The 6,868-nt window shown below is 38.6% G+C and overlaps 1 long non-coding RNA gene across 1 annotated transcript; it reads right to left on the reverse strand.

Annotated features, from left to right (window-relative positions):
- Positions 1-249: 249 nt before the first annotated feature.
- Positions 250-3,234, reverse strand: LOC148186885 (uncharacterized). Its single transcript, XR_015779101.1, has 3 exons — positions 3,017-3,234; positions 2,692-2,775; positions 250-376 (listed from the first exon to the last, which is right to left on the reverse strand). It is a non-coding gene; the product is annotated as an uncharacterized LOC148186885 (long non-coding RNA).
- Between the last annotated feature and the right edge of the window lie 3,634 nt (positions 3,235-6,868).

Here is a 6,868-nt window from a genome sequence, read left to right on the forward strand (position 1 = left end):
ACGTTTAAAAAAAAAACATGTGAAACTATACTAGTGTGTATTTTAACATATTCATTCTGTTCAATGCAATGCAAAACTTGAGGTGACATTCTAAGAACACAATTTATTTAAAGCCAGAAAGTCACTAATTATTAAGTATATTCCCACTGTAGTGACCACTATGCGTGACAGGCTTAGATTTAGTTTTATTATAAAATTGGTACAAATCAAAAGATAATATTGTAGTACCTACTTCCTAGCAATGGATGTCACGGATTATTTTATAACGTTTCTTTAATGTCATGAGCTATAGGGCCTTTCTTTTCACTTGCAGCATCTTGGCCTTTACCTCAGCTATTACCTTTGATGTACTCCCTTGGTGGTATGATGGACTGAACTGTGGAGAAAGAAGACATCTTAATGAGGGAGGCTATTTTCAAAGCTCAGTCTCTGACCCTGACTCATTTACAGCCCGCCCTTTACTGTACAGCATCAAATGGGATGTTATCATGTCTGACTGTGACTCTGCTGCAGCCGGCTGTTACGTTCTGTCTGAGATATATTAAGATGTCAAGTAGTGAAGTCAGACGTGGGGCGACCACCTATAGGATACATGACCGCAGTAACCCGGAGAGGGAGAGTGGTGAAATTCCTGGCTATGTTGCCCCTGGAAGCAGAGGAATGAAAAGAATGGGCCCATTCACAAAGTTCCACTCAAGCGGCGCTCCTACGCTAATAGAGATTGACATGAAGAAAGGCGACAAGTTGTTTTCACATACACTGGCTCTTTTGTCTGTTTTACTAAAGGGCTGCAAGCAGACAGTGCGCTCCTAAAATAGACAGAATTTGATGCGCTTGTTTTTCATAAGTGGAGACCACTGTGTCTTGATTGGAGTGTGTGTGTAATTAGTGTTTTGTCGCGCATTGTTATTCTGAGAGTAAACTGGAGGGGTTAACTGCTAGGTTGAATGATTGGCAGACATGTGAGGTGGGCTACTTCTTTCTGACTGTTTTTCTCAGCCCTTACATCTTGTGCTGCATCACGTCTGAGGGACATTTTGAGCAAAATGGATACTTTATGCCCCATGCATTCCTAAAGGGTATGATCACAAGATTGCACATGAAAAAGAGACACAAATAACACAGTTAAGCAAGAGTCTGCAGCGACGCCCGCAGCTCTTTGAGGCTGTTCATAGATACAGCTGTGCTTTCAAAATGATAACTTCAGATTGCTACTGTTCAATGACAGTGTTAACATGCTAATGTTTAGTAGGTAATGTTTTCCATGCTCACCATCTTACTCACGGGCAGATTATGAGATGGATGGACGAATTTTAAGCCCCTCAGCACACATATGCTGAAGGCCCAAGCAGCCACGACAAACAGACTTATGTGGCTGAGATATTTTTGTGTCATTTTTAGTTGTTTTGTGTCTCTTTAACATAGTTTTTTGCATTTTATGGTTATTTTTTGTAAGTTTTTTGGGGGTGAATTTGTGGGGTTTTTTGGGGGTTTTTTTTTTGCTTGTTTTGTGTCTCTTTGAAGTAATATTATATCTTTTTTAATTGTTGTGTGCCTCTTACATATTTTTGTGTCGTGTCGTTTCTCAGAGGTATTTGTGCCTTTTTAGTCATTTTTTGTGTCTTCTTGAAATAATTTTGTTTCTTTTTTTAGTCATTGTGTGTCTTAGGAGAACTAACTGTCATTATCCACAGCATTAGAGGAATTAAAAGTATGACCTGATGCTGATGATAAGTTAATTGATTGAGTTGTTGCCATGACCTTGAACAGGATAAACACTTTAGAAAATGGACAGATGATTAGTTGGTGCTGGAATATTATCATAAAAAGTATGGATTCTTCAGTCTTACTGTGTTTAGGTTTGTAGCCTGGGGCATATGGCTCAGACGTACTTGAAGCAGTTAGAGCTAGACAAACAAACCACTTCATCACAAGCCCTGCGCAATCAGCTCTATTTGAACACGCCTTAAAGCCTTGTCCACCAAGTTGAATGCCAGTTGCTAAAACAAACACAGCAAAGACAAGACTAAGGAAGGATAAATCTTCGATTATTTACCATGTGTATATCTTATGGGTGCAGCTTTGCAGCATGCCTGAAGCATATTGAATACATTGAATGAAAGTTAGAAAGAGAGGCAAGCTTTCTTCTCCTCTCGTACCTTTACCCCCTTATTCTCAGTAACGCACACAAAAAACAATTTATTTTTTGTTTTCTTGTTCATTCAATGTTACTGCATTGCAATTAAAGCAACTTTGTGAAACTCCCTCTTCACATGTTCAGATTTTCTTCAGCCACAGGCATCTAGACAGATCTGTCCCATGGGAATTTGAGTTATCATTGTGCATACTCCATTGCAAACTCTATGTCATACTTGTTAAGAGACTAAAATATTAAATGAAGTGCACTGTCAGAGATGAATATATAGTAAATATATTATATATATTGTTCCCAGTCTCTGCATATAGTAAAGAGGCAGAAAGTTCAGCAGAGGATTAACATCGGAGCTGCCTGTCAGAGGCTTCGCTGCACTATGATCCTCTCAACCCCAGCCTCCCTTTGTAGAGTGCAGGAACCAACAGAGAACTCTTTTAAGCTATGTATAAAAAGGCGGAGGCATAGACAGAATTTAGGTTCAAAATACCCCCCATTTGGCTCTGTATGCACACACAAATACACACACACTCACTCACCTCCCTACGAAGAGAGCTGGAGCGGTGTGACTCACGTTGGTGTGAAAACACAGTGGAGAGGTGGGAGGATGACATCACAGCACCCTGCAGAAGAACAAGTGCATTGGAGTTGGACTTGTTCTGACATGCACATAAGGGCATGTACACATGCACACCCCTATATACACACACACACATTATATATATATATATATATATATATATACACACACACACACACACACACATTTCTACACACACGTACACACAGTCCTCCCCCACCCGCCTCTCAATTGTACCAACCGCCCCCGCCACACGTGCACACAAACACTGAACATTTCCTCACCAGAAATAACATTTGTTGTCCTGAGGAGACTTTGGAGTTGTTTATGATTCCCAACTTCATATGGAGCGGGGGGCGTGGGAAGAGGCGAGCCAATGGTTGGCCTGGATACGGACACGCTCTGATGGGATTTGGGGGCTGAGGTTGAAAAAAAATAGATATTAGAAAGGAGAAGGTGCCATCCAACTCAGATGAATCTCCACCAAACTCTTGCATGTCTATGTACGTTAGAGCGCCTGCATTCAGTATATGTTTACCCCCCTGCTGCTCGGGCCCGGCTCCAGCTCCTGTGATGACAGCACAAGTAGAGAGGAAGTGTGATTAATTGTCAAACAGAGCCCCCCCCCATACATACTGCTTTCATATGCAAGAACACGCACATGCTCAGTGTTTCAAACGCGATTGAAAGGAAGGAGGCAGGATTAAAGCTTGATCTGTGAGACAAGTTGCTGATGCAGTGATTCACCAACAAAAACACATTTCACCATGCTTCCGACAAGCACTGTGTCTTCCTCGGCAGTGATTAAAAATAGAAGAATGCACGCTTGAGTCATGCAAACATGGTTGCTTTGAAAATAAATCTATTTTATAGCTGTTCTGGAGCTTTTAATCATAATGCATCTTCATTAGCTGATAGAAATGTCTTTCCTATCATGGAATTGTAGATGTTTACAATCCCGTAAAACCAAAACAAAGATGCACAAAAGCTCTTTAGAGCAAAGGTGAACTGCAGAGCTGAGTGGTTCATTGCAGCGAGCGACCCCCTTAACGTTACACGTTCAGACACTTGATCCCTTTAAAATATTGATTAGAGCAGCTGTAAGCAGAGCAGCTCGTATTCAAGTCGGAACTTCTTTTAAAGATTAAAATCCACATCACAGAGCTCCACGTAAAAACGCGTTACCAGTTATGTGATGCAATCAGTGTAATCAGGTGTGTTTCTTGTGTATTCACAAGTGGGAGGATGACAGCACTGACTCATTTCAATTGCACTGGCTCGATATGGCTCTAAAGTGCTCCTTGGAATCCCCTAATTATTAGTTTGTAAGTCTCAGGCACACATTTGTCTAGATTAAAGTGCACACATGGGCAGAAATAACACTAATATGATGGCCCCTGGAAAGAGTTGTTTTTATTATCAGCATCAACCAGCAAAAATTTATTTTGGGCTGCAGTGGAAAATCAAAGGGAGAAAAAACGTGTTATGTGACTGATGTTTAAAGAAATATTGATTATCGTTTCGGTGCTTTTGTTCATGGAAATGATCCCATTATAAAGTTAACAAGACAAAATCTTTAGGAAACAGTTACCTACAGTAATAACTCACCCCGGAGTTGGCGCATCATTTGTATCCATTTTCAAGTTGTGTTGTTCGATATTCACAGATTATCTTTGATTCAGAGTAAGGGTGGGATTGTCTGCACATGGTTCTCAACATGGAGGTGTCTGAGGCAGCGGTTAGCAGCGAACAGTTTTAATCTATAGACAGCGCTAACAACTGTAGCGGTGGCCGCTATGGTTCTGTGATGACACCCTCTGGTTATCCTCATTTACTGAAATATGAGCACAGTGCTGAGCATCAGTGATTAGTTAGCCTGAAGGATGCACACACACAAACTCACACACACTAACATCAATGTGTGGCTGAACAGAGCAGCTCAGATTACAGCGCACAAGGCGAGTGTGACTTTATTTTCTGCCATCATATCACTCCTCTATATTTGTTGCTATATTAACGCTCCGAATGTCACCTACAGCTCCTTTAAAATCTCTGTAAAAAAAAATAGCTGTGATAATTCTTTGTGGGTTGTTACTATGAGCAACATGTTTCACATTACACATAGTCATTTGGTCAGTTGTTGATATAATAATATTAAGTAGTGCAACTTTAAATTTATCCTTTGACACCTGTTTTTTCTTGCACTGCATTCAATGCATTTCACAAGCTTTTTGACCCTTTAAAACCTGAGCAAATTGGTTTCATTTCCTTTGAAAACATGGACAAAAAAAGCCATGGCCAACTTGCCAAGAAATGTCCCACAAATCACAATAAACTAGTAAAAGGTGACAAGAAAATTATTTTTAAAAAAAGCCAAAAATCATCCAAAAAATAGTGGAAAATGTCCAGAAAAAAAAATAAATAAATAATATATATATATATATATATATATATATATATATATATATGTCATTTTCCTTTTTGTTTTTTTTCTGTTTATTTTCATGTAATTTTCATGAAACTTTTTAATGAATGTTTTTTGCATCTTTTTTAACAGAAATTAAACCAATTTGCTCAATTTTCAAAGGCTTAGTCAGTTTGCTATATTTTACTGTATGTGCTCAACTGTGGAAGCAGAGCATATGCAGCATTTATTGTTCTGAGAGTAATGTAGGATCTGCATCGTTTATACTTTCATTCAAATTTTTCCGACATCTCTTAGTTACATGCTCTTTTCTCTTTGAACTACATGAAAGCACTCAATGTGTGCAGCAAAATTACTCAAAAGTATTGATGACAACATGCGAGTGAGGCATAATGTCTGTATTACTGTTGCTTTTTGGAGGGAGATGTTTGTGCAGCAGACTAGCCCTTCCCACTCAGTTTGTTTTTTAGATATTGTTAAGGAGGTCAGGTGGAGGTGGTTCTCGAGAACACAGGTAGCTTTAAAAAGCACAGTGCAACCACAGGTGGCATGAGAAGATGGAGGACAAAAATGATTCAATGTTAGATCTGGCTGTACAAGAAACCTTCCACCTACACTGCTACATCTGAATGTGTGATTTAGAGTCTATTTTCTCCGCTGATTTTCTGGCTCGCTGTGAACATGAAGCTACAGCTCCTTTTGGAATGGAGGCATTGGCGCAGATACTGGGAAGTGCGGAGATGAAGGGGGGGCGTCTGGGTCTGGCTTGGCAGCGCGGCGCTATAGCAGTTAATTAAAGCTGCTGGTCAGGTATTTAGGTTTGGGAGTGGGTGTGCAGAGAGGTCACATGAAGTCATCATCTCGTGGGTAGTAGTGACTGTGAACACTTTATTTGCTGATAGTGACTCTGAATGTTGTTACATTAAGAGGATTCATTTCATGATTTGTTACAACTGGGCACGAAGCATTTTTGTCGGTGATGCATTTGATAAATCTCGTGCTAAGATGTCATCCTGCTGGCCGGCAAATCAAAGCCTACATATTCAGCGAAGCACTATATGAGTGTGTGATTATGTCTCATGGTTTGTTTTCCCCTGGTTACAGATAATGTGATTTCAACAGAACAATAGGCGTAGATGTTTTTTTGGGGGGTGGTGCAGAATTTAGAACATGAGCATTTGTCCCACCTCCAAGGGAGAAGATATTAAAGAAGCGAAGGACTTTCATTTTGTCGAACTCAAACACAACAATGTTTGATAATAAATTAAAGTAAAGCAGAAATTCCCTACCTCTAGTTAAATAAAGATTAATAATAATAATAATAATAATAATAATAATAATAATAATAATAATAATAATAATAAATAAATAAATAAATAAATAAATTAATTAATTAATTAATAAATAAATAAATAAATAAATAAATAAATAAATAAATAAATAAATAAATAAATAAATAAATACAGATACTCTTTCCACACTGAACCAAAGACTGAAATGGTTTAAAAAACAACTATTTAAATAAATACATCACCAAGTCAAATTAAGTGCTGTGCAGTGGCAATAGGTAAAATTCATTGTAATAAATAATCAAGGTGAAATAAATAGGGAAACAGATAAGTAATAAATAATCAACGTATGTAATCTTAAAAACGATCTCATCCAGATACACATAAAAGACAGTAAACTGGGACAGCGAATTCTTCTTGTA

The sequence above is a fragment of the Plectropomus leopardus genome, chromosome 16 (genome assembly GCF_026936395.1).
Source record: "Plectropomus leopardus strain MGB_pleo_1.0 chromosome 16, ASM2693639v1, whole genome shotgun sequence".
In the NCBI taxonomy this organism is placed as follows: Eukaryota; Metazoa; Chordata; class Actinopteri; order Perciformes; family Serranidae; genus Plectropomus; species Plectropomus leopardus.